This window comes from Oncorhynchus gorbuscha, linkage group LG01 (assembly GCF_021184085.1).
Source record: "Oncorhynchus gorbuscha isolate QuinsamMale2020 ecotype Even-year linkage group LG01, OgorEven_v1.0, whole genome shotgun sequence".
NCBI classification, from domain to species: domain Eukaryota; kingdom Metazoa; phylum Chordata; class Actinopteri; order Salmoniformes; family Salmonidae; genus Oncorhynchus; species Oncorhynchus gorbuscha.
The window spans coordinates 107,403,269-107,429,833 of NC_060173.1; the positions used below are offsets into that span (position 1 = coordinate 107,403,269).

The following is a 26,565-nucleotide window of genomic DNA, read 5'->3' on the forward strand; positions in this document are numbered from 1 at the left end:
ACAGTGCTCTGAAATAGAAGTAGATGGTGAATGTACGGACGCACCCGCCGATGTCACTCATTGGCTCCGCTCTGCCTTCCGCCGATGTCACTCATTGGCTCCGCTCTGCCTTCCGCCGATGTCACTCATTGGCTCCGCTCTGCCTTCCGCCGATGTCACTCATTGGCTCCGCTCTGCCTTCCGCCGATGTCACTCATTGGCTCCGCTCTGCCTTCCGCCGATGTCACTCATTGGCTCCGCTCTGCCTTCCGCCGATGTCACTCATTGGCTCCGCTCTGCCTTCCGCCGATCTGTCAGACCGTTGCAGACGCGCTGCCTCCCCCTCGCCAAGCTCTCATGTTGCCGATTCTGACTGAAAATATAGACACCGCTGAACAATAACTCAAAAGTTATCGCAGCCGGTAAGGACAATTTTAATAGTTTATATTTGTAACATGTTGTTTTGTTATGAACATAATTTGCGCAGCTAAGTAAGCTTGCTTAACTAAACGGCGTCCAATGGCGAGGAAGGCAATGTGTTGACGAAGCTTTGGCCTAACTGAAAGTAGCTAGCTAGCTAACCAGTCGCATAAAAACAAGGGACTCTTCCTGACGTGTCGTGCTGACAGAACTAGCAAACTAGCTAGTCGTCCTTTAAAAAAAAATCTACCAAAAACTGGTTATTAACATGTATAACTGAGTCGGCTGGTTAGGTTTTTTATTTTTTTACAGAAGTGTCTTGTTAGCGAGTATATGCTAACGTTACCATGTGAGGCCTGCCATTACTTGCTAGCCACCAATTAGCTTCGTTCGTAGCTAGTGTCAATGGACAAAGTCCGAGCTACAAGTTAGTTAGCGAGTTACGTGTAATAATATAACGTTACGCTCTATTAGTAAGACAGTCGAGGTAGTTACGTGACCTGGTCGAGTTGATAACCGGTAACTGACGTCAGTTCATATGGAACAAGTTATTGCCTGTTTGAAAGTAACCTTAACTACGTAAGTTACCGGTGATGTTGGATGTTGTAATGCGATGAAAGGTAACGTTCATGTTTGGAGAGCTTGCAGTGCTAGCCGAACTAAACCTATCTGGCTACAATATCCATGTGCAGTAGTTAGTTACATCGTTGTCACTACAGAAAGGTGACAATGACGTTTATCGTCTGTGGTGTTCCTCCAACTTTGGAAATAGAATGGAGATATTTAGGCCTACGTCTGGCTGACTCGCATGCTGAAACGTATCCCGTAAATAGCTACTGGTGGGCATTCGGAGTTTTGTACCAGCCTAGCTCTAAACACCGGTTTCAAAACAATCAAGCATAGTATTTTTTTTTTGTATCACTATTTCATTGTAGGTGATTCACCAATGTAGGGTACTTGGTAATTCTACAATGGGAAAATAAATATGACCTAATCATACCTTGGCAGGATGTTAGTTCATAATCACAGGCATCGATAATCATTGACCTCTTCCTAGTTTGATATTTGCATGGACATATGCCTGCAAACTTGTGATTTTTATAGGATTGTTTACCAAATTTATGACGTATCGCTGAGTAATTTAAGTACTTTTGCAATTGTAGGATTTCCCCTCTTGGAACAGGATACACTATATTTCTAATGTCCACACATTAACATTAGTTGGACTATCTGCTCAATGGTTTGCACGTCATGTTCTATATTTAGGCCAAATCTATGGTATTTGTCTTTTTACATTTGTTTTGGATGCCTTATAAGGCTACCACGAACATAAGTTGCTCATAGATTGACAGCAAGACAGGTTATTTCCTGTGTCACAGGTCTACACACAATATTGTATGTGGTCTACCTTATACCCAGTTTTAATCTTTTGATTAAAAGATTGTGGTGGAAATTCACATGGTGAAGGAAGAGGTGAGGTGTAATGGCCCAGAAAATGGTTTCTCTATTGTGCCTCACTGACTGATATCCCACAAGATAGATAACAGTACATCCTCCAAAGCAATAAATAGTTAATCACCTGGGGGAAGATCTTCCTCTCCTCCCAGCCCTGCAACTACTGCACATTTCAAAACCACATTATTGGCTAGTTTTCTTTAGGGTTGCCCAGCGGCACCTCAATGTTAAGACACCTGTCTGCCTTTGAGTGGTTCATAATAACTACATGTGGGGTTTGTCAGGGTAGCTACACTGACTGTCAAACTGCTGAAGGGCAATTCCACTGTAACAGTGAATGACAAAAACACATTGACTTGAACTGTGCCTATGCAAAGTTTGGTAACCGAATTACGGCACCGAAAGCACAAAACGTAATTATTTTACCAGACTTTCCATCTGCCCTAGGGATGTGACAAATTTACATTTATCAACATTTAAACAGCCTTTTATCGTTTAAACTTTAAAAAAAAAGACATAAATTCAATGTGGTTCTGCATATGACCGCTAGGGGGCAATGCAGTTCAATCTGCCCCAGTCCTTGGCACCTACATAGTGGTCCCACTAGGTACCACAGCAACAATGTCATAAACCTTGCCTATTTCTACAATTTCTCTTATGTGTTTTAAACCAAACCTTGTCTTTAATCCTAACCACAATGCTAACCTTATGTCTAACCTTATATTAATGAATACACAGCCAATTTTGACTTTGACTGTGGTAACCGCACTTACCTTACTGCTATCCACCACTCAGCAACGATGGTATTAGTGCTGTTTTATGTTCTGTTGTGTGCCTCCATGTTTTCAGTACGTACTTCATGTCCCACTTCTCATCGATGTGATGGCTCATTGCAGTGATTTGTGACAAACGTGTTCATAGACGTCCAACAATCTGTTCAAGCTACGTATGGTGTTTGAGAGCTCGGGCTTTGCACTTGCCAAGCAATCATTGTACAATTGCTTCATCTGGGCTGTCATGTTTTTTTTTGGACATGGCATCTTGTAGTCTTCTGGTTTTAGATATTGACGCTGACATCCTCTACCATTGACAATTGCAGTATATCAACTGCAATCATTTTTGTAATCATTTAATCACCTTCTCATTTGACTCATTAAAGTATTGTCATACAGGACTTTGCTGCTCTCATCTGTTAATGACGATGATGTGCGTAGTGCTTTATATCTGTGGTAGATAATTAGAAAAATGCATATCTCTTCGTAACGTTCCAGCAATGTTGCATTAGGTATGTGAACTCAGTGTGGTTGGCAAAATGTTTTGTGGTTTGTGAACGCCAAAGGATTTCAGACCCCTCAAAAGAGCCCCCTCTCTGAGTTTGGTTCACTTGAATTCCATGGTCCGGTTGCCTTTTTAAGGCAATGGGAACACAAAGCTCCCAGGTTTGCGTGTCACATACTATTGCAACACTGTTTCCCCTACCATAAATCCTCTCACTTTGTGTGTCACAATAAAGAGAATATGATGTGCCGGTTTGCAGAAAAAAACATGGGCTGTTTTTGGTTAGGGCTATTGATTAGCTATTTTCAAGGATACACAAATGTCAAAATGTGTTTTTAGTTCAAATTAATTGTTTGCAATATGTGCTCTATAAGGCTAATAGATTAATCAGCTGTTTATTTGATTGTAAAGTTTGATAGGGCTGGGTGATATGGACAATATCATAACACAATATTTTTGGTAATAGTCATTGGTCTGTTAGTGGTAGATTTGCGATAGTTTTTCTTCACATTGCAGTTGTCTTTTTGGTTTGGGATCGTTAATGTTGAGGGATTTATTTCTATGTTTAAATGTTCACACCCTAATCTGCACTGTTCTTGAAGTGAATGTGTTTTGTAATAATGTCTGTGGAAATTGTTAAAAGTAGTCCTTGTGAATAGTTATGTGGCTTGTTTAACTTTGCAATCATTGGTTTTTGTTTTACATACATTTGAAAGTGAACAATCTGACTGTCACTGTTATACTGTTGAATTGCCCTGAACTGGTTCTGCCTGTGTCTGAGGGTTAGGACATACACTAATGCATCAGGACACCCATTTACTTAAGGACATTAAGCCAATTTGCAAGATCCTCCGCTGAGACAAGGCGTTCAAACAAGTGCTATCGTCGGTCGGTCCTCTGGTTGCAACTGAAGTGACTTCCCAGCACTGAGCAGCCACTGCTGTGTGCCATGAGGTCCAGACTTTGCCTTGCCTTAGCTCCTAGTGAGACACGATTATCTGTCAGATTATCTGTCAGGGGGAGAAAAAAAGAAGAAAAACACTGAATAAAGAAACACCCGTCTAGTATCATGCCTTGGTCTCATCTTTCGTTTCTCTCTCCACATAGGATACGTCCCCAACTGTAATGTTCTCAAGTTCAGGTTTGTCAGACTGTCTAATCGCATTACAGCTAATCTCAGCCTCAGTATTGTTTGGCAATGGTCTCTTTTTTTCCCCCCCCTGGTCTGTATCTCTCGAAGATGTTAATGGAGCTGATGTGATGCATGGGTTGCTCGCTTCCCAAATGGCTCCCTATTAAGTGCATTAGATTTGACAAGACCCCTATGGTGCCTGGTCAAAAGTAGTGCACTACATAGGGAATAGAGTGCCATAGGGAATAGGGCCATATATATGGGCTCCCGGGGAAGGAGAAACAGAAACAAATGTCAGTCTTCATTAGGCCCAGGAAGCTCTCACCTGAGTAACTGCTTGGCTTTGCACGGCTCGCGTTTGCAAACACAGCAATAATGTATCGTTGCCCCACTTTAAAATACACACACACACACAATGTTTAGTAGGGCTGCGACAATACCAGTGTATATACCATATTTGTTTCCATGGCAAAAATGAAATCAAGAAGCAGACAACTCTTAGGTCCTTTTAAAAACCTGCTGTATGTAAAATACTTTGTTATAGCTTGGAAAATAAATACATGTGACTCTGGATGAAAACATGTTTTTTTTCTGACATTAGAGCTGTTTTCGTATAGAAGTTAAATCCGTTTTGTTTCCTTGCCATGGTACTAGCGAGTATTGCGACACTATCGCCCCGGCCCTAATGTTTACCATACTGTATCCTGATTTTTTTTATTTTTAATACAGCCTGCATTTTTATTGACCACATTGTGAATGACTGATCTAGCTACATGTTTTCATATTTCATGTAGCTAGCTAGCTAGCTATCATATTCATGCTTCACCTATTCCTCTCTGATAAGATACCGTTGGACAAACATGCTTATCGAGGCCTATACCAGCACCGGTACCAGGCACTATTAATCAAATCAAATTTATTTATATAGCCCTTCGTACATCAGCTGATATCTCAAAGTGCTGTACAGAAACCCAGCTATGCCGATAACGATTATTGGAGGACAAAAAAAGCTGATACTGACTAAATCGGACAATTTTTCTTTTTTTTCTTTTAAACATTTATTTGTAATAATGACAATTACAACAATACTGAATGAACACTTATTTTAACTTAATACCACAATAAAATCAATTTAGCCTCAAATAAATAATGAAACAAAGTGTTGGAGAAGAAAGTAAAAGTGCAATATGTGCCATGTAAGAAAGCTAACATTTAAGTCCCTTGCTCAGAACATGAGAACATATGAAGGCTGGTGGCTCCTTTTAACATGAGCCTTAAATATTCCCAGGCAAGAAGTTTTAGGTTGTAGTTATTATAGGAACATTTCTCTCTATACCATATTGTATTTCATATACCTTGGACTATTTGATGTTCTTATAGGCACTTTAGTATTGCCAGTGTAACAGTATAGCTTCCATCCCTCTCCTCGCCCCTACCTGGGCTCGAACCAGGAACACATCAACAGCCACCCTCGAAGCAGCCTAACCCATGCAGAGCAAGGGGAATAACTACTCCAAGTCTCAGAGCGAGTGACGTTTGAAACACTATTAGCGCACACCCCACTAACTAGCTGTTTCGCATCGGTTACACCAGCCTAATCTTGAAGTCATAAACAGAGCAATGCTTGAAGCACAGCAAAGAGCTGCTGGCAAAACGCACGAAAGTGCTGTTTGAATGAATGCGTACGAGCCTGCTGCTGCCTACCGTCGCTCAGTCAGACTGCTCTATCAAATTCTAGACTTAATTATAACATAACACACAGAAACACGAGCCTTAGGTCATTAATATGGTCGAATCCAGAAACTATCATCTCGAAAACAAGATGTTTATTATTACAGTTCCGTATTTTATCTAACGGGTGGCATCCATCAGTCTAAATATTCCTGTTACATTGCACAACCTTCAATGTTATGTCATAATTATGTCAAATTCTGGCAAATTAGTTTACAACAAGCCAGGCGGCCCAAACTGTTGCATATACCCTGACTCTGCATGCAATGAATGCAAGAGAAGTGACACAATTTGCCTGGTTAATATTGCCTGCTAACCTGGATTTATTTTAGCTAAATATTCAGGTTTAAAAAATATATACTTGTGTATTGATTTTAAGAAAGTCATGGATGTTTATGGTTAGGTACACATTGGAGCAAGGACGGTCCTTTTTCGCGAATACGCACCGCATCGATTATATGCAACGCAGGACACGCTAGATAACTACACATGGTTGATATTACTATTTTAACTAGTGATTGTGATTGATTGTTTTTTATAAGATAAGTTTAATGCTTGTTTAATGACACGTAAATGTTTCTGAAAGACATTAAACCAGTTTTTGCTTTGGGGTATTGTGCATTTTTTACAATTCAATTTTAGAACAAGGCTGTAAAGCAAGATGTACATACAGTCAATGTGTCCGAATGCTAGCTAGCAACTTACCTTGGCTTACTGCATTCGCGTAACAGGCAGGCTCCTCGTGGAGTGCAATGAGAAGCAGGTGGTTAGAGCGTTGACCTAGTTAACCGTAAGTTTGCAAGATTGAATCCCTGCGCTGACAAGGTAAAAATCTGTCGTTCTGCCCCTGAACAAGGCAGTTAACCCACCTTTCCTAGCCCGTCATTGAAAATAAGAATGTGTTCTTAACTGACTTGCCTAGTTAAATAAAGGTGTAACATTTTTTTTTTTTTTTACAAATCGGTGTCCAGAAATACAGGTTATAACTCGGCCCTAATTAATCTGCCATTCTGGTTAATCGGTTGACCTCTACCCTAAACCTGTTTTTGAAATGCGTGAATAAGTGGTATTACTGGAACAGCGAGGCCAACAGGTTTTGTGGGGATGAATGGATTAAAATATATATATATATATGTATATAATTCTGAGACACATGCGGTATGCTGCTAGTCAATAGTTATGTGCTTGGTGGCTGCCCTTTGGGTCCATTTGATGCTGTCTGTCAGTCACAAGGGTGCTGCTGGTCAATTAGAATTCATCGTGATGAGAATGGTGACAGGGGTCCAGGTTCTAGAAATATGACCACTCCTTTGTGAAGACTGTAGGACAGGGAGGAGGGACTGATGAATAGGGGGCTTTCTAACCTTTGAGCTCTAGCCTATCATCATTGTGTGACTGACTGGCTAATGGATTCATATTTGGTCATTCATTAATCATCCAAAGGGAGTAAGTTTAGTTTATTAATTTGTGTCCCTTCGCGTTATTGATATGGTTTATGGAAAAGGTATCCTAGCCAATGATTGAGAATGCAACATTGGTTTCATCAACTGCGCTGCCCCATGGGTAGCCCGGTCACTGCTGGCTCCGACAGAGCCTGGACTCGAACCAGGATCTCTAGTGACAGAGCCTTAGACCACTGCCACTCGGGAGGCCCATTGCTGACAATTTCTTTTGTTGTTTATCTCTACTCTATCACTCGCTTGCTCCTCTCTCTTCCTCTATTTTTGCTGTGGAATTGTGAACGGCAGAATCCTGATTCCTCAACACCTTGTTTAAAAGTTAAAGCCACATATCCCTGTTTTACCTTCACCCTTTTCATGTGGCTTCCATCAGAACTTTGGGACAACAATGTGAAATACCCGACACAAGATTTGTTGGAGTTTTTCCATTTGAGGCAGACAGCAGTTTTATCTATTCGCCTATACAGTGGCCCAAGTGCTGGCTTTAAAACTATTACACCCTCACCCCCATCAGTCTTTTACGTTGTATGAATGCGCTCTGAATCCTTGAGTCATCCATCATCAGAAAAGGGTCACGGAGCCAATTAAATTTACACAATATTAAGGAATAACCTAGGATGGCTGGCTGGGGGTTTATATCATTCTCCACAGAATGAGTGCATCTCTTGGACAGTGTTGGGTATTTCTATTACATTCAGTTCCCTGAAAGCGAGTACAACCGATAACATAAAAGAACTGAGTGTTCAGGGTTGCCGTCTGGTCTGTCCTTCGCCTGGGCTTCAATGATACCTTTCCCTCCAATGTTCCCTCCCTCCCTCCCTCCCTGCAGTCTGCCATCCAGGTGGGGGGTCCACCAGCACCAGGCTCTGTCAAATCAAGGTAGAGGTCGACCATTAGGATGAGGGTTGACCTAATTAGAATATAAGCCTGGCGAAACCCTGCTCTCTCCCAGGCCCCCCACAGATATTTTCTGCGGCAGCCCCTACTCCTGCATATTTTTCACACCAATAGAGAGGGGGGGGAGCGGGGTGGGGGGGCAGACAGAGCTGCAATTGTGCAGAACGCTCACCCTGTCATCTGTGCTCCTGTGCAGCGCAGAGCCACTGTTGCAGGTAGGGGTTCACAGCTGACGAGCTCCCCTCTAATTGCTACCGATCTCTCCCATGTGCTTCTAATTAGTTTCTTCTCCCCTAGCAATTTTTCTCGTAGAGAATTGCAGATTGCCGATAGAGGGAGAGCGAGGGAAACGCTGTTTCTCTGGTCCCTATAGGGGTTTAATATCACTCTACAAACACTGTTGCCCTTTCCCTGTAGTGGATACTAAGCTGCTCTGCATATACCTGTGCAATAGAAAAGGTCAATCACTTGGGAGGGGGGTTGCACGGAGACTCTCGCCTTAAACAACTGAAGAGGAGGCTGATGATACTCTGCTCCACATGGTGGGGCGTGTGTGGGAAGATGCCAGTCTGGGTGTGTGCTGCATCGTACGCCTGCCTGTCGCTCTGGGAATCAATAAATGTGAGCAGTGACCTGTCACTTCCAGCATTACTATGCCGTGTTTGTTTTTTGAAGTCTGGGCTGGGGAAACTGTCTGGAGTCGCATATTCATTTTGTTTCTCCGGCTTGGGGGAAGAAAAAACACCAACGATGTGATGTTATCGGTTGCTAAGAAACACGGTGTCCTATAAAAAGCCCGGGGGGGGGGGGGCAGTGATCTTCAGATCAATAGATATAGTGTACTGGGGGTCGTCATTTGAGGTTCATGGTGGTTTGCCATCGGAAACCACCACAGATGTATGTTCTGCAAACACATTTTCATTGCATTAAAACAATCTACAACTTTGCAGTTGTTGATTGGGCTGAAAATTGCCATAGACCTCATAATACAAAATTATCACGATACATAGGTGCAAATACGATATTGTGTTGGGACTCTATACTGAACTAAATATGAACTCAACATTTAAATTGTAAGTCCCATGTTTCATTAGCTGAAATATAAGATCCCAGAAATGTTCCATATACACAATTTTTTTTATTTCTCATTTTGTGCACACATTTGTTGACATCCCTGTTAGTGAGCGTTTCTCTGCCAAGATAATCCTTCCACCTGACAGGTGTGACATATCAAGAAGCTGATTGAACTGCATGATCATTACACAGGTGTATCTTGTGCGGGGGACAATGAAATGCCACTCTAAAATGTGCAGTTTTGTCATACAACACAATGCCACAGATGTCTCAAGCTTTGAGGGAGATTGCAATTGACATGCTGACTGCAGGAATGTCCACCAGAGCTGTTGCTAGAATTTAATGTTAATTTCTCTATCATAAGCTGCCTCCAGTGTCGTTTTTAAAGAATTTGGCAGTACCTCCAACCAGCCTCACAACTGCTGACTACGTGTAACCAAGCCAGCCCAGGACCTCCACATTTGGCTTCTTCACCTGCGGGATCGTCTGAGACCAGCCACCCAGACAGCTGATTAAACTGGGTTTGCACAAAAAAAAAATTTCTGCTGTCAGAAACCGTCTCAGGGAAGCTCATCTGAGTGCTCGTCGTCCTCACCAGGGTCTTGACCTGATTGCATTTCGGCGTCGTAACCGACATCAGTGGGCAAATGCTCAACTTCGATGACCACTGGCACGCTGGAGAAGTGTGCTCTTCACTGTTTCAACTGTACCGTGCAAATGGCGTGTATGGCATCGTATCGGCAAGCGGTTTGCTGATGTCATTGTTGCGAACCAAGTGCTCCATGGTGGCAGTGAGGTTATAGCATAAGCTATGAACAACGAACACAATTGCATGTTATTGATGGCAATTTGAATGCACAGAGATACTGTGATGAGATCCCGAGGCCCGTTGTCGTGCCATTCATCCGCTGCCATCATCTCGTGTTTCAGCATTATGAATGGCCCCATGTCTCAAGGATCTGTACACAATTCCTGGAAGCTAAAAATGTCCCAGTTCTTTCATGGCTTGCATATTCACCAGCCATGTCACCCATTTGAGCATGTTTGGGTTGATCTGCATCGACAGTGTAGGACTACGGGTTCCAGGTTCCTAGGTGTTCCATGGATTGGGACCACATGCCACAATCAACAGCCTTATCAACTCTATGCGAAGGAGATGTGTCGAGATGCAAGAAGCAAATGGTGGTCACTAGATACTGACTTGTTCACTATCCTTTAAAAAATATATATTTTTTAGTTCTCCGTCCAACAGTTTCCCAGTTGTGAAATCCATAGATTAGGGCCTAAGACATTTAATTCAATTGATTGATTTCCTTATAAGGAACTGTAAAATCTTTGAAATTGTTGCATTTTATATTGTTCAGTGTATGTATTGTGGTTCGATATTGCGATTTGATATAACAAATGCATTGTTCACCGTATGTCTGCTGCAGGGGGACATGATAAAGCCATGAGAGAATGAGTTTGAGGTAAAACATGTTGGCTCACCATTTTAAAGCGTTTTTAAAAAATATTAAAAATATATAGCTATAGGGGGATAAATATCTGAGTTCTGGCGCAGGTACAGCCGACTAGCGCTAGCTAACGTCAACCCCCCCCCCCCACACACACACACTTGTCCTTCCATCTCAGTGACATATGCCGAACCCAGAGTCTGTGCAGCCCCGTTTCCTGCCTCTGCTCTAATGAGGATGGAACACGTTCCCCAACACAGAGGGAAAGGAGAGAACGAGGGGGAGAGAAAGAGAAGGCTCTCCCTACACCCCAAGGGACCTCATTAGGACTTTTTTTTTGCCTTCCTAGAATGTGCATGAATCAGTATGTCCTTGGGGAAAAATGTAAATAAATGCATTTGTCACCTCTCTCTCTCTCATTTTTCCTCCCTCTTTCCTGAGAGCAAATTGCAATTCGAGTCTTAATTAGTAATCGCTGCCATTACGCTTTTTTTATTATGCAAATGAATTGGTCGAGCGCTTTGGAAGTGTTGTCTCACAAGCCCTGTGCCAGGTGTTTCCAAGCTGAATGCCGGGGACTTTGTTTTTGCATGTGAAAGAACAAAAAAGACAACAGCAGAGTGAAATCGTAGGACAAGCTATAATTATTTGACAGATTTTTCTCTTTTCCCAGCTATAGTGCTGGAATGACATGAGTGACGGTGCCACTTTGATATCCTTTGTTACAGCTTTGTGTGTGTGGGGGGGGGGGGGTTACAGAATGTGGTGGTTTGGTGGGGGTTTGGAGAATGTGGTGGCTGTTGAGTGTGAATTGGGACTGACTGCCACTTATTCAGGATCTCACTCTTTTTTTTTCTCTTTTTTTTTCTGGGAAACCGTATTTGCCAAATGTGAATTGATACTCAGAAATCCAGAGTGTGTGCCTGACAACCGTGGCGCTTGTAAGTCGCTCTGGATAAGAGCGTCTGCTAAATGACTTAAATGTAAATGTAAATGAAAAGCCTGCCTGTGTTTTTAGTCGATAAGTTGTCCCTTCAGATTCTGTGGTCAAGGCTTCTTTTTATAGGAAGATTAGGGCACCCTGTCTGTCCCCTTCTGCAGTTCCTGGCCTCCTTTTCATGAACACCTAAACCTCTACATCTGAGAGGTTTGAGGCAAACAAAACTGAACCATGCATGAGAGCACCAGCTCTCTGGATGACTGATCTCACACACATCAGCTATGGAGAGCGAGACCTTTTTAAATAGGTTAACATTCACATGGTCAGATGGATAACCAGGACTTGTACCCTGACCGTGCGCTGACTAGGGGTGTGAATGTTAACTAACATTTAAAAGAAATTGAATCATTAACATTAAGAAGAAATCCCTAACCTGATATTTTTGTCTCCACAAAATAAAATCTGTGCAATTATCACAACTACCACTAACAGGTCCTGATCATCATAAAGGGGTTACATTTTTATTTATTTATTACAAATAGGCCTACCTAACGCAACAATGCTCTAATGTTAGTAAGAGGGGATATTAATCATTCAAATGATTTGCCACGGATATAAAGCGCTCAGCAAGTCATTGTCGTTAAGTTGGGGAAAACTTTGGTTACAGAAATTATTGCAGTTGAAATGCAGACATTGTCAATGGCCTACTTGAGTTGAGGTAATTTTCTAATTGTCAATGGCCTACTTGAGTTGAGGTAATTTAGCAAATTACCTCAAGTTTAGCAAGCGCCATTTTGAGCCATGACTCGCACTGCTGAAACGGATGCGTCTTTCTCGTCAATAGCGCTGTTTATTGCCATTTCAACAGGGTGTTATTCCCTTTACAACTTGAGTTGAGACCAGTTGATTTGAGATCTTGCCTAGGTTTGGGGGGGGGTTTGTAACCTCATTTTAAATGGCACACTGTAGCAGTTAGAAAAAAAGATGACTTCTTTATTATTCCATAACTGCAGCTTGTAATAGGAACACATTTCCCTACTTTAATCAACCAGTCCATTTTGAATTCGTTATAAGGTTTTTCTGATTTAGTTATGTTTTATAGGCAATCATGACTTTAGGCCTAATGGGAGTTGTGTGTGTGTGTGTGTTTGGGGGGGGGGGGGGGCTGTGAGCTTGGGTGCGCAGCGTGTGTGTGGGGTGCGGTTGCATTGAAATTGAGTGAGCCACAACAAAGGGAAAAGAGAATGTAGGGAGAACTGTGATCATTTGGCTAGGTACATTTTTGTTGTGAGTCGCTAATGCACATAACAATTGAAAGAAACATGAGTCAACGTGAATTAGCGGTTGTCTTCTGGACATGTCACCTGCCTCAAGCGGATTTCAGGTGCCGGCTGCTGTAGGACTGAGGTAGAACTTCATTGCCCCCTAGCGGCCATAGCATGCAAAAGGATTTGATGTGGAATTTTATAACATTTTGTTATCATTTTAACAGAAAAACGATAAAAAAACGGAAGTTTAAACATTAAGAACATTTTTCACATCACTAGCTCTGACCATGGCAAGTGTCTATACTGATATTTTCAACCTCTCCCTTACCCAGTTTGTAATACCTTCATGTTTCAAGCATACCACCATATACCCTGTGCCCAAGAACGCCAAGGTAACCTGTCGAATTGACTATTGCCCCATGGCACTCACATCTGTAGCCATTTCAATGCTTAGATTATTTTTTTTTGAAAGCCAGACACCATTCGCATACCCCCCCCCAACAGATCCACAGATGACGCAATCTTTATTGCACTCCACTCTGCCCTTTCCCACCTGGACAAGAGAAGCACCTATGTGAGAATGCGGTTCATTTATTATAGCTCAGTGGTCAACACTATAGTGTTGTCCAAGCTCATCACTAAGCTAAGGACCCTGGGACAAAACAGCTCCCTCTACAAATGGATGCTGGACTCTCACATGGACTGTCCCCTGGTGGTGAGGTTAAGCAACAACACATCCGCCACGCTGACCCTCAACTTGAGGGCCCCTCAGGGGTGCGTGCTTAGTCCCCTCTTGTACTCTCTGTTCACCCACGACTGCATGGCTGCCACAACTCCCAACACTAAGTTCACTGACGATACGACAGCGGTTGGCCTTATCACTGACGACAATGAGACTGCCTATAGGCAGGAGGTCAGTGACCTGGTAGTGTGGTGCCAGGACAACAACCTTTTCCTCAACGTCCGCAAGACAAGGGAGCTGATCGTGGACTACAGGAAACGGAGGGCCCCAATCCTCATCGACGGGGCTGTAGTGGAGCGGGTTGAGAGCATCAAGTTTCTCGTTGTCCACATCACTAAGAAATTAGAATGGTCCACACTAGGTTTGGTTGGTAAACCGTATACTGGGGTGTTTGGAAATGGCAACTGGATGGTCGTCTGAATTTTTTTTCTTTCAATTTGTAGCTACTTTCTAAGTAAATGCCTGCAGTTAAGTTGTGTAGTATGTTAGGAGATAAAATGGATCACATTCTTCATTTAACCTGTCACATTATTTTGCATGATGAAGCTGAACCAGTCGTGTTTGTTTGTAAATGGCACAACAGGCGAAAGCATGAGCAGGTGAGTCCAGCTGTGTTTTTGCCTCAATAGAGTGATCAAGGACACGCAACTATGGTTTTCCTTCACAGAAAATTGCAACGCTATTTGGCTGTTAGCCACACAAGTAAACAAGCTTACAATGAAAAGGTACAGCATTTTTTTTTTGTTGCAAAAACGATGCCTGGCCATCATAGTGGTTTATTATAGAAAGAATGTAGCTGGCTACATGTCCTCATGTTTTGCTTAAAGTTCATCTTGAATTTTACAGGAGAAAATAGGCTTACCACACCAAGAAAAAATAACAGGAGAAAAAGCTACACCAGTCAGAGCTTTGTCTGCTGATAAATACCAATTTGTGAATTCTCATCCTATAGTGGAGAAGTGCATCTGAAGCACAAAATTAGTCTGATGCAGAAATTACAATAAGAAGCTTTTTAGCTCAGGATTTAGAAAACACAGCGATATATATATATATATATATTCCTGAAAAAGAATTCTGCATTAATGCAACCCCTAAGTTTAACTTGCTAGTTATCCAAGTAACTTACTGAATAAGGTGACAGGGCATCATATTGTGTAAACTTTCTGCCGTGTTTGAGAAGTCAAAGCCCTTTGGTTGAGTTATTTGTGCAGCTGCCACGATCTTTTGATTTCCTTGCCTCTTTTTCTCCTCTGCGTTTTCATTCTGAGCAGAGCAGGCAGGCCCGTTGCCTTTGTGACTCCAGACAGACCGTGTACACAGACCGTTGACACAGACAAGTATGCGTCAACTTTGTTCATTTGTTTATTTTCGTTTGAGCTTGTTAGCATATTTAGATAGCAGCCTCCATGGACATTTGCGAATTTGGTTAGCATTCTGGTAACAGATGCACAATAGTCCTTTTATTTATTTTTTTGCGCCCCCTTGTGTACTAAGCCGGTAATACCATAAATCCTGGAACGAGAGAACTGTATGACTATGAAAATTTGGAACCCCCCCAACCCTGGTCCATACACACCAACACAGTCTTGAAGAAAGCACGACAATGCTTCTTTCCAGTCAGTACGCTTAAATGTTTCGGCATGGGCACTCAAATCTTCAAAGTTCTACAGCTGCACCATTGAGATTATCTCGACTGGGTGTATCACCGGCTGGTATGGCAACTGCTTACAGAGGGTAGGGCCGAGGGGCGGAGCGAGCTCCCTGCCATCCAGGACCTCTATACCAGGCGGAGTCGGAGGAAGGCCAAAAGTTGAAGACTGTTCACTCTGTTACTACACTGCAAGCTGTGCCGATGCACCAAGCCTGGAACTAAACAGGACCCTGAACAGTTTCTACCCCCAAGTTATAAGACTGCCAAATAGTTAGTCCGGGTAATTAACCATCTGCATTGACCCCTTTTGCACTAACTCTTTTGACTCTTCACATATGCTGCTGCTACTATTTATTATCTATCCTGTTGACTAGTCACTTTATCCCTACCTATATGTACATGTCTACCTCAATTACCTCGTACCCTTTCACATCAACTCTGTACTAGTACCCCGTGTATATAGCCAAGTTATCATTACTGATTTGTATTTATTCCATATTATTAAAAAATTCTTTCCCTCTGTGTTGTTGGGAAGTGCCTGTAAATATTTCACTCTTAGTCTACACCTGTTTACGGAGCATATGACAAAAATAATTTAATTTGATTGCGTGGGCAGAATAAACCTGAACTGCCTATAAAATTACAGAAGGCATGCAGGAATATAGTTTGCTGGTAGTCTCAGTCCTCCTCATTAAATGTTTTTGGATGGAGTCAAATTATAAACTGTTTTCATTTCACGGCTTTGTATCGAGAATTATACCATCTGTTAATGGCTCAATCTCAAAATCTCTGAAAGGAGACCGAGGGAATAGTGGGTGTGACAACATGGTTAGATCTGCCTCTCCATTTCTCTCTTTCCCAAGCTGAGCCAGCGCATTTGGCCCTGCCAAGGCACTTAGTGTATTTATTGCTTAGAAGAACCTACCCATTTCCAGAACTCATACTTTTTAATATGGCTTGATGTTGAAGACCTGTGTGATTTAGATTTTAATCCAGTCTCTGCAATGGGATCCTTCCGCTGTTTTTGATTGGAATTTTCACTGTTATGGTATACAGAATAATGGCCAGCATCTCTGTGGGACGCAATGTAATCTAGCAGATCTAATAGATTTAATGCAGTTTTAACCAATCAGCATTCAGGATTAGACCCAGCAGTTGTTTAAAACCCTGCCGTTGGCATCTGACTCTTGTCTGACTGGGGAAAGGCATGCTCTTTTAGCTTTGTAAATCACTGCAGAGCAATGCAAGCTATTTTGCCTTGGAACGGCCGTCAAAGAAGGAACGTGATTCAATAACCCTTTGACGTGTTTGATGCTTCAAGTTGTTGTTCGAGGTCAAAGTTGTTGTTCGAGGTCCAATCATTGAATTGTGCCTGACATCTTGAGAATATTATTTTGTTTTCCACTGGGTCAAAACACCCAGCTGATCTTGGGGAATAGCGTTGACAGGTCGGTTGCAGAAAGCGTCGTGATTGGCCATTATCAGCGACCCAGTGTCAAAAAACGACTCAGCCAGTTAGTTCCTTGTGATTGTAGAATGTTGATGAACCACTGTTTTGAGGTGGTGTAGTGTCCATTGTTCATTATTTTGAGGTACAGTGTAATGTTGCGATCGACTCTTCGAGCCTCAGGAATGTCTGGAATTAGCAGTGCAGTGACACTACTTTTTTATGATTCGTGGTCGGTTTATAGGGTTATAATTTTCCAACAGAGTTGCCGTGACATATGTTAGTTCTAATTTAATAACCGAGAGGGGGATCATTTTCTTTGGGGACTGACGCAGTCCAGGGCAATTAGATGGCGGGTTGGGATTATGGCATTTGTCTTCTCCTCCACTTACTGTCACCATCGGCATGATGCATTGTTGATTTCTCTCTCCAGGGCTGTCTGAAAACGGTTACTAGCCGCCCGGCATCAAATCCTTGCTTTCTCAATCCTGGTTTCCCTCCCACAAAGAGGTTTTTAGAGGAATTGAGAAAACAAGAACGTTGAAAGCAAAGATTTGACTTCTAGTAACGTTGTCAGACATCTCAAGTGAAGGCCGTATTTGGCTTATATGCACGTATGTTCCTCCTGTTAAATTGAAAGCAGGATGTGTTGCACTACTAGCGTTAGTGACGCGTGGTTTGGGTGCTCCTTGTAAATGCCGCATCTCCACTACCACGCTTGGGAGTTTGAACTAAGTCAGTGCTAATCTGAATCCATTTCCTCCCCAGCTTGCTTTGCAATGCATAAAATTAATTAGTATGAGGTGAATATTCCCCAGTTACGACGGCAACACCAAAAGCCTTATTCGCCAGGGGTGTGTAGTAGTGCACCGGGTGGGTTTAATCTTCCAGAGGTATTTTGATGACAGATCTAGTCAGGTGTGGAATGCTGAGAAAGGGGGCACCAGCACCTTTCTGCCTAGTTTACTTCACCAACACAACATGGTGTGTGTGTTGTATTTCTCCCCACCAGACCTATCACTCAGCCCCACCTCCCATCACCTCTGTCACACCTCCACATACACATGCAGAGGTGACAGTGTGACTTTGCACCTCAACGGTGTGATGCTCTACGACCAATTAAATGAATGAGACATTATGTCATTATTTCTCTAAGAATTTAGGTTTGTCCATACAGGTTTTGGGCATTATGGAGTAAAGTGTAATGATATATATACAGTAAGAGCTGCCTCTTAACTTTCAGAATGATCGTTTTAAACCATAGCCAAATACTTTTATTCCTGCAGCATAGGGAAGGTTTGTGATCTTGCAATTGAAGTCGTTTAAGGAGCTATCATCAAATATTAATATCACCAGGGAAGCCCAGGGATAGGTTTTAATCTAAGACTCGAGCATGCCAGGGCTAATTCAACAATACGGTTTCAGGGGAAAGGCTTGCAAAAACAAACGCCTGGTTATATATTTTTTCCCATCTCTTCCCGTCTTTCCGTCTCTTTCTCCTTCCCTCTCTCCCTCCAATCTCTCCCTCCAATCATCTGGTTATTACTGAGGCATTCAAAGCCCGTGTTATTGCCAAAATCTCTTTGTGCTCAACTCCCCATGTCTTTGCAAAATAATGTAAACAAATGTAATGAACACACTGACTCCTGATGGTTTCTTGTCAGGGATCTGTTTATAGATTATTGAGGGAGGATGGAGGAAGGACTCATTAATTCCATGTTTAAAACTGTAGAATTCTCAAGGTGTGAGAATCATATTTGTTTACAGCAGAGGCAGGGTGCCGCATACGTCTGCTGTAATTGTCGGATGTTATTATTATTTATTTTTTTAGGTGTCTGTGCGTTTGCTCGAGGGGCTTGTGAGGACCCCACAAAGAGCAATGGCAGAGGGAGAAAGGATTTAGCTTTCTGTTTCATGTTCCCTATCCCTGAGAGAAATGCTGTTTATTTTAGTACCACCCAGATTTTAATGAGCTGTTTAGGAAGTAGAAGCTATTGTTGGGTTGTGTTTTTCTCACTCTAAGAAGCCTGTTTGTGGAGTACAGTAGTAAGATTATGACATTGTTGGTTTTCATACCATTAAATATTCTATGAGGAATGGTGTGCATAAGCAGTGCACAGACCTTTTCTTGTTTGCATATTTAGATCACTGAGCATCTGTATCTTGTCCTATAGAGTTGATTAGGCCAAGCAGTCCTTGATGAATGATGAATAATCAACTCTTTTTGTGTTTATTGATTATTTTATTTTTTTCTCCCACGAAGAGACTTGGAGAAAGGAAGAGACGGGCCAAAACCTTTCAAATGAGATGTTCAGTTGCTCTTGCTTAATTGTTTTGACTACTACAGTCGATCAATCAAATACACCTATAAGGCAGAATTATCTCGGCTTTCTTTACCTCTCTCTACCTCCACAGTATTCAGCTCCTGTGGCCCAACATATCCCCACCTTTCCCACACTCACCCTTACACAAACTCCCACACACTCGGGGTAGGGTGTGATTTTGGGGGGAGAGTGTTGGTTATTGATGGGAGGGATGGATGAGGTACGTAAACCTCCCACGGCTCCACTTGACGTTGCGGCATCCGGCTGTATAGCTAATGAAGAGTGCAATATAGCCAGTGACGTGCCGCGAGCCCAGCCAAGCCACCTGAGTGGCTGAGCCTGGCTCTGACGTCACACAGCCCAGCCGTTGATTTGGCGCTGTCTCCGAGGCCTCGGAGCGAGAGCCACAATCCAACCATGGGTTCTGGCACTTAGACAGCCTGGCGCAGACAGAGAGCGCTGCAGAGCAGAGAGCAAGGCAGACACAGGCAGACAGAGTGAGCTAGCTCTGCAGAAAGAGACTGAGTGAGTGAGTGTGTGTGAGAGAGGAAGAAAGAGAGGGGGCTGTCTCGGGGACCTTTCTCCGACCGGCAACATTCACAGCCAATGCAGCCTCTGGTACTATGGAAACTAAACCCCTGACCAATGGAAATAATGGAGGCTACAATGTGGCAGGTGAGTGAGTGTTATGTTGTCTGCGCACTCCGCTCAAGGGGTGTAAGTTCCTACCAGAACAATGTCCAATGAACGAGCACTCTCTGTGTAAGTGGGTTTTCCCTCTGTTTCTCTTGTCTTATACATGGAGAAATAAACGTGAGACTGTTTGAACGTTGCTGTAGTGTTCAGCGATTCGCGGTTTTAGAGCAAAGTTTCCCGGAGATATGCTGCAGCTTTTCTAGAAGTTCACAAGCTTAGTGTTTACAAAGGAGGGATACGATTGGCAGCCTGGATCTTTGTCATTTTCGGCACCAAGGTTGTCTTTGGCCGTAGTAACATTTTAACTTTTCAGTTGAAAATGTTATTTGTGCTGCTGCGATGTTTCTTTGCCAAAGGGCTTATTTCCCTAGGTGAGTGGGAGGGAGGCAGGGGGAAGAAAGTGGTGTGCTTGGCCCCCTACTCAATCTCAATCTTTTGGCCCCCTACTCAATCGTGTCCTGAATAGCACCACGGTGCTCGGACCAAGCTGCTCAGTCCCTCGTGCTGAATCCTTACTCGCTGTGCCACGCTTGGACCAGGAGGGAAATGCATACAACAGTAAGACGGGTTTCATCTCTCTCCTTCAATGTCTATTCAAATGGTGCACCATCGTTCACTGGCATTGTCAATTTGTGACACGGTAGCTTTTTTTTTTTTTCACTGGAAAAGGTTGTTGTCTAATGGGGTGCGGATTCTGCAGATCTTTTCAACTCTGAATATTATTACTCTGTTAGGTAGGAGTAAGCTTCTTCTTATTCAACTGTAATTGTTGCAATTCACCTAGTAAGTGCCCAATCTGCTCAAAAGCTTTTCAGAAATGTTGTCATTTGCTGTTTATCCTCTGGTGCCTTTGTCAGCGTTTTCAGGCTTGTTTCTGTTTCCAGGTACGTTTTTTTTGTTTGTGCTCCGTCGTCCTCTGGCTGATGAATTGCTTATTATCCCTGATCGTACTGTTGCATTACTAGCTTGGCGTTATTTGCTAATACTTCACTGGTCCATTTCCCCCGTATGATACATTGGGGGACCATTAGCCCCCCCCCCCCCCCCCAAAAAAAAACACAAAGAAAATCTGAAGTCTTCGTGAACCGTATTGTAATTGGTAGAGCGGGTCGCTTATATTTAGTTGCCCTTAATACCGTGCATCTCATTTCTATTAAATGGGGCAAACCAAAGTCCTGGTAAAGTGGTACAAGGTTACGATGGGGAATGGAGTCTGTCGGACTGCTGTTGGCGCCACAGATCTAACGGCTACTTTGCATCTATTGGCCATCAGCCGTCCTCATCAAATCCCCCACAATCCTGATCTCATATTCTTTGATGTCTATTTATTAATTGTACACCTAATGAAAGGGGGCCAAATTAATCATTCTAATTTGATGCCTATCTGAAATGTCTCTTGCTGTCGGTGAGCGTTGGCTCCCATCACAATCCCAGATGGCTGAAGTGGAGAGGGATGGGTGGGGGAGAGAGAGGGAGAGGCGACAAGGGCCATTTTCGCAGAATCTGGTTAATGATACAGCTCAGTCTCCTCCAGCCTCGCTCTTAAGAGGGGTTTAAAATGAATGACATAAAGGGACCCAGTGCTACTGCATGCCACAATGCTCCAGAGATGCACTCCAGAGATAGCATTTAACATTACCCAGGAACCCCGGCGTAATTGCATTAACATTAAGCGGAAAGGGAATATATGTCTCAAAAAGGCAATTAAGTGGTGTAATTGCTATATGGATTTAGCTGTGATGGGAGTGGAGCCTGGTGCGTTGTTCTCTAACCTCCTCAGGAAGTCCTCATTAGCAGAGCCTAGCGCTCCTTTGTGTGCTGACTGGCGGCTGCTGCCGTCCAGCAAAGGAAAAAAAACTGCACCATGCCTTTTGATTTTTATCCCCCCCCCCTTTCCCTTGTAGGTTTCATTCATTCTTTCTCCTTTTTCTCCACCGTTGGTAATTGAAAGGAAGCTAGAGGTAGCCTCGTCCCTGGCAGCAGCCGTAGCCTCGTCCCTGGCAGCAGCCGTAGCCTCGTCCCTGGCAGCAGCCCTGAGGTCAGCTGGCCCTTCTCCGTTAGTGAATCTCTCACTCTGCTGTACTAGTCATTCCGCTGAATGGGATGATCTGTTATGTGGATATGATGATTGCTATTGAAGTCATTAGTGTAGCTCGATCTACTGACTGACTAATATATTCCTGCATTTAATATAACCGTGACCGGCACTTAAAACAAAAACAAAAAGAAGTATTTTCACGGCTTTGTTTAAGCAGATGGAAATGGGCAGCGGGGTCTGGGAGTTGAACCTCCCACCCCTAATTCAGATCGTCATTAAAGAAAGCACCCTCGGGGCTGGAGGTGGACTTCAGTGTGTTGAATGCAGCAGAAACTTAGTGTGTGAATGGAACCGCGAGTGGTATTGGAGCACTTCCAAACTGAAGCCAGGGAATATTTCAGATGGTGATGGAAGGGGCCATGGCAGAAATGGGTACTTACGGAGTTTCCCTCCGTTTTTTTATTTCTTTTTCCCCCTGGTCTTTTAATTATAATTTTTTGTGTGTGTTTGGTCCCGTGTGGCTCAGTTGGTAGAGAATGGCGCTTGCAACGCCAGGGTTGTGAGTTCAATTCCCACGGGGGACCAGTGAATAAACACTCAACATTTTATGCACTCAATACTGTAAGTCGCTTTGGATTGAAGTGTCTTCTCCCTCAGTTCAAAGGATTCGAATTAAATGCACTTTTTTGTTATTCTGGACAATGCAACTTTCTTGTTTTGTTACAATTATAAGTCATCCTCCAGAATAAATGCTTTCCCCACAGGTGAAAATAAATGTGTTTTTTTTGTGATTCACATACTGTAATTGCATTTGCAGGAAATACTGTTTACCCAGTTTATTTTCAGGAAAATTACATATGTTCATGGTTAGTTAAAACATGATTGAACTGTCACGGACAGATCAGTCTATTTGACTCTGTGGTTTATTACAATGTCAAGTTGTAGACACAGTAGCTGACTGTCCCCGCTCTCCTCTCTTCTGCAGGTTAGTGCCATACTCCCTCACTATTTATGTATACTAGACACCTGTCTGTGTCCCAAATGGCAGCCTATTCCCTATATAGTGCACTACTTTTGACCAGAGTCCATAGGGTACCATTTGGGAAGCAGCCCTGCCTCTCGTTTTGCACACAACACGGCAGGAAGAGAAAGCAGCCAACAGTTTATCCAGCCTGACAAAATTAGGACCTTCACGCTAAGCTGTCACTCGTTGACACCAACACAGATGTCATGTGTATCTATTTCATGTGTATTTCCCTAATTCCATTTGCCGATTTTTAGATGAGCGCGAGAGACGCGCGCACACACACACACACACAGTCCGTTACATTCACCAGGGTCACTCACAAACATAGCACATCCACCCGTGGTTTCATTCTGTTTCAAATACCTCAACAATTTCCCAAGTCAACTGTGAGGAGAGGAGACTGCCATCTCTTATCTGGCTAGCCGCTCAGTTAAAACACACGGGCCAATTAGTGGTAAATGTGGACTCGAGATCCTCCTCGCCTGCTCTGTTCAGCGCTGCCTGCAGCTGATCAGGCTCCAGCCAAAAAGAAACAGCAGCTCTGCTCTTTTTTTAATTGAATAAGTGTGATGGAGGATGAGGAAGAAGAGAGAGAGGCTTCTTCTGTTTTTCTATCTCAAAGGAAAATAAAAATGCAATTTTCTTTGCCTCTGTAAAGTCTTCCCTCTGTCCTCCACAAATGCATTTGTGTGAACCAAGTGACGTTGTGAAAAGAACGAGCGTCTGTCGTAGAAATTATGCACTCATGATGTCATCAGAAAACACAAAGGAGCATATGTACAGGCATGGAATATTAGACTGAACGTCCAATCGGTGCTCTAGCTGAAACCAAAGCCCCTGAAGAGTCATGTGTCCGGGGTGGCCTCCTGCTGCTGTAAGATGCTCATCACACCACAACCCTGTGGAGGTTGATCCTCATGGGGCCTGAGTCAGGCTGCACTGGTCCTCCCACTACCACCACCACCCAGCCCGGCTCCTCTCTCCTCTACCAACGCCACCACCCAGGCCTGCTCCCCTCTCCTCTACCAACGCCACCACCCAGGCCTGCTCCCCTCTCCTCTACCAACGCCACCACCCAGCCCTGCTCCCCTCTCCTCTACCAACGCCACCACCCAGCCCTGCTCCCCTCTCCTCTACCAACGCCACCACCCAGCCCTGCTCCCCTCTCCTCTACCAACGCCACCACCCAGCCCTGCTCCCCTCTCCTCTACCAACGCCACCACCCAGCCCTGCTCCCCTCTCCTCTACCAACGCCACCACCCAGCCCTGCTCCCCTCTCCTCTACCAACGCCACCACCCAGCCCTGCTCCCCTCTCCTCTACCAACGCCACCACCCAGCCCTGCTCTCCTTCTTTCCCCCCTGGAGAGCCTCCATCTGTAGCCGGCCATGCGTAGGCGTCCTACCTCGCCTGGTGCCGGCTGTGCCTCGGGAAAACGAGGGGAGAAAAAAAATGGCTCTTCTCCGGTCGCATTAAAAGCATCATTGTCCTTGAGTGGGTGCATTTAGAGAAGAGGCGGAAAAATATGCTTAGCGTCTTGTTCAGCCCCTTGCTGACGGCTGGTCTCTGTGATCCACATAGTGTGAGGGATGTGGAGGGCTTTTGGCAGGCTCACTCTCACACACTGCACAAGGCAGGCAGACCAGATGGCCGGAGGCCTTGGGAAAGGGTCCAAGCAGAGGGACTCTAACAGATACCACACGCCCTGTTGACGGACAGGAGGTTGCGGCAAACCGACAGATGTCACTTTGTGTTTTTAAGTGCAAGGACAGGAGCCACCCACACATACACACACCTGTCCTCTCCACTGACGGCCCCCACCAGCCCCGGGCTCCAGATCTCATGAATCCCAATCAGGCGAGGTCGTCGGAACCATAAATAATGCAAGCAGTTCCTGCTTCAGCCCCGCGCCACCTCCATTAGCCTGATAAACGAGCTACATTGTCAGAGTCAGGAACCCGGCAAGTGTTTGCTTAGCTGTGCCCTGCCATTCTCAACACGTCCCGATGATCTCAGGCCTCCAGCAAAGGCATGGCTTGTTTTAGCGACTGTCTGGACTGGTGTGTTTTTACACAACTCAATTCTGGAAGCGCTAACAAATTGGTTTCGATTATAGGAATTTGGCATAGGCAACTTGTCTCCTGGCCAGTGTAGCACTGATCAGACAGCTAATGTTCTGAACTAACTACCATGTTTCTTGGTACCCATGGCATCGTCTGAGGTGACACAGTGCCCGTTTACCCAGGGCTTCGTAGGACTGAGAGGTGAGGTGTAGCGAGCTGGAAATCCTCTTGACCTAGCTGACCTCTGACTGTTCTATAAAAGTGTTGTTGAGAAGTTTACATTGGTCATTATGGATTTAAGTGAACACGCGTACTAACAAACCATTTTCTCTTTCCCTCTCTTCAGGTCACGGAGGGGCATGAGAGCCTTGTGCGAGGCCAGTGCCGTTGCTTGCCGGACCCAGTGCTGGTGACTGGGACATGGGCCTCTTCCTCAGGGCTTCCAGTACGACCCAGCTCAACACAAGCCAGAGCCTCAGCCACCAGCTTGTCCAGCACCATCCAGACACCCACGGCAGCAGCAGCACCTCGAGTGACCCTGCCTCAGAGGGCTTCACCCTTCTCTCCGGCGCCACCACCCCACGGCAGGCCCAGCACCCAGCAACGCAGCCGGTACACATATATATCTCACACACACACACCGTCGCTCACGTCACGACATTACAGCTTATGCTGTCATAGATTGTCACAGCTAATGTCTCTGTCCAGACTAGAGTTGACAGACTGCAGAGGCAGCGCTGACCAGTCAGAAAGAATAGGATGGCAGTGTGTTGACAGATTGCCAGATTGGAGATGACACTGTGAGATTACTTCTCCCGTTGTCACGATAAGGAGGAGATGAGTCCCTGGAGGCCTAGGTGCTGCTAGCTGCAGTGTCACGTATGGGGGGTGTCACCACAGTCTCTCCTCTCTGAGGCAAGCAACCTGGCAGACAGAACACTTATGGCTTGCTGCACCATCTGGCCATGCTGACGTTTGCCATGGAACCACACACACACACACACACACACACACACACACACACACACACACACACACACACACACACACACACACACACACACACACACACACACACACACACACACACACACACACACACACACACACACACACACACACACACACACATCGTCAGGCAGTCCCTGGGTGTAAGGAAAGGACTGTCTCACACACACGCACAGGTTTAGAGCCTATCTCGCCCACCGACGTGATAACGGCAGAGCATATCTCGCCCACCGACGTGATAACGGCAGAGCTTGGTGGAAGGGCCCAGTTGCTGCTCACTCAGTTTTCATCAGTTTAGAACAAGGGTGGGATGTAGGGAGGGGGAGAGATTAAGGGTTTACAATGATGCTTTATTACACAATTGGAAGATTTTTGTTATTGATGAAACGTCGTTGATCCGTTTAGTACAAATAGCTGCTGCTGAAACGGTAGCCTCGGGGGAGGGCAGGCTGAGGCTGACCAAAGGAACCGTGTCGTGTGCT

The 26,565-nt window shown here is 44.3% G+C and overlaps 1 pseudogene across 1 annotated transcript in view; it reads left to right on the forward strand.

Annotated features, from left to right (window-relative positions):
- Positions 1 to 249: 249 nt before the first annotated feature.
- Positions 250 to 26,565, forward strand: part of LOC124048468 — a 57,233-nt pseudogene continuing 30,917 nt past the window's right edge. The window contains exons 1-2 of the transcript XR_006841217.1: positions 250 to 401; positions 25,422 to 25,687. The product of XR_006841217.1 is annotated as a R3H domain-containing protein 1-like (transcript). The remainder of the gene's footprint in view (positions 402 to 25,421; positions 25,688 to 26,565) is intronic.